Source organism: Myotis brandtii, unplaced genomic scaffold (genome assembly GCF_000412655.1).
Source record: "Myotis brandtii unplaced genomic scaffold, ASM41265v1 scaffold1299, whole genome shotgun sequence".
In the NCBI taxonomy this organism is placed as follows: Eukaryota; Metazoa; Chordata; class Mammalia; order Chiroptera; family Vespertilionidae; genus Myotis; species Myotis brandtii.
The window spans coordinates 418,438-420,620 of NW_005354591.1; positions in this window are offsets into that span (position 1 = coordinate 418,438).

Sequence of the window (2,183 nt, forward strand, 5' to 3'; positions counted from 1 at the left end):
ATTCATAACAAAGTGTTACCGCCATGGGTGACTCTTCCCTATGTCATCTGCATGCTAATGAATGAATCTCTGGCTTTAGAATATCTGATGTTAGCAAGAGACATGGAAGGAAGGAGGTAGGAGAATGTATGTGTGGAGAGGGTGGGTGGGTGATCAGGTAGCCTTAGGTAGAAACCTCCCTGATAAACCAAAGACAGTAGCCTGCTCTACCTGAAGCAAAACCGGCTACGCAGGGAGCCTTTTAAAGCATGGTTAACGTGAAATTCTCTCTCTGCATCCTTGGTCCGCAATGACACTGGCAGATGCTAAACTTCGGCCTGTCTAGAACAGTAAATTAGGTTATAGAGGCTGCCAAAAACCCCAAAGTCATCCTCAGAAAGTGCAACATTGTGAGATCTGAAGCAAAGGTCAGAGACATAAATGCTCAAATGAGTTTTAAGAGAGAAACCACCAAATACATAGGGGCAGGGAAGAGAGAAAGGAAGGTGGGCCCTTGGCCGTCTGGCAAATCCTATCAGACTCTCATAAACAACATTGAGATCAGACAGAAAGTGATCCTGGCTCCTTTCCCCAGTAATAAGTACGGTATATTCATGAAGGATGATACTGTAATAGAGACTGTAAATTCGTAACCTGTTCCAGAACTCTCAGCCCAAACCTCCTGGGACATGGGAAGTCTTTCTGAGACCCCCTTCCTACTGGAGAAGTTCCCACCTGACAGTAATGAGGCTGTGCAGGGGAAGGAGATAATTTGCTAAATGGAATCAGTTGAACAAATGCCTGGGTAGGACTAGGCTTCTTCATTGCTTGCAGCAAAGTGTTACAAAGTAAGAACTGCTGTCTGGCCCCAGGTTCTCCGCAGTGGCGAGGCAGCCTTAAAAACCCAGAGACCCAATTCTTCCAAAAAGATTACTCCAGAAACTTGTGTGTTGGGGATGGGGAGGGGCAACAAAATAAACAGCAGTGCCTAGGCCTTCACTGCCACCAGCAGGGCCCAGGAGAAATGCAGGCCTGCAGAAGCCCCAGGTGAGAGGATGAAATTTACAGCTAAACTGCCTTCGCCCTGTGCCCACCCACCCCTTCCCCAATCCCTACGATTTGGAAAAGCTGCTTTTCCTCTCTGAAAGTGGAGCTCCTGCCCTAAAGCTCAGAATCAAGGGTTTGGAGAACAAACTCCAATGAAGGGACCAAACATTCCTTCCTGTCCTGGGATTTGCAGTATTTCCATAGGTGCAGTGGAGTGAGGCCCAGAGATGGCAATTTTACAGCTGGGTCCGCTTACATCTCACTTCACCCGGGACGTGGACCAGACCCCTCCCGCCGTCCACCTTAGATGAGCGTCAGGTAGAGCCAACTCACGCTTTGCATGAATTTGAAAAAAAATCGGCCCAACGCCAGCTTGATCTCTCGCACCCCGTCCCAATCCGTGACCACCTGCATTTTGTGGGCCCTGGGGCGGGATGGCGCTGCCTGGAGCGCGCGCCGCATCTTCAAGGCTGTGGGCCCGGGGAAACACTCGGAGGGCGAATGGCCCGGGAGTGCGCCCGGGTTGCAGCAGGAAGGACCCCCTGGAGCCTTAGAGGCCTGCGGAGGGCTCCCCGCAGAGATCCGCTTTTGGAAAGGTTCCCCGACCACGCGACGGAGAGCACGTGAGTCGCGCAGCTTCCCTATAAAAACCCCGGCTTCGCTGCGCCTTAGGAGCGAGAGGAGCTGAAGGACAGGACCACCTGCGCCACCAGCGACAGGGCGGCGGTGACACTCCCTCCGAGGCGCCCGAAACGGTTCTGCAATGTGATGCTTCCTACCCTCGGGGTCCGGACTCCGTGCGTGTGTCTAACTTTGAGGCCGTATTCCCGGCACTTGGGCAAAGACGCGCTGACGCCGGCACGCGTGCCTTCCCGAACATCCTCAGGGCTGCTGTGCCCTTTAGGAGAGGGGGCAGAGCAGCGGTGATCTCGGGCTAATGTCTTCCCTGCCTTCCGCCCAGGAGGCAGCCGTGAGCGCTCGGGATCATCCCCAGTGAAGCCCGGCAAGCCCCCGGGTAGCCCGAGGCCCCAGCCCCGCCGCCCTTGAAGCCGCGGGAGGCAGCTTCCGAGAAACTCCGGACGCCTTTCCAAGATAAAGTTTACTCTGCTACCCTCGACCGCTCGGTCCCGCCTCCTAGACAGCCCCCTCCTCCCGCG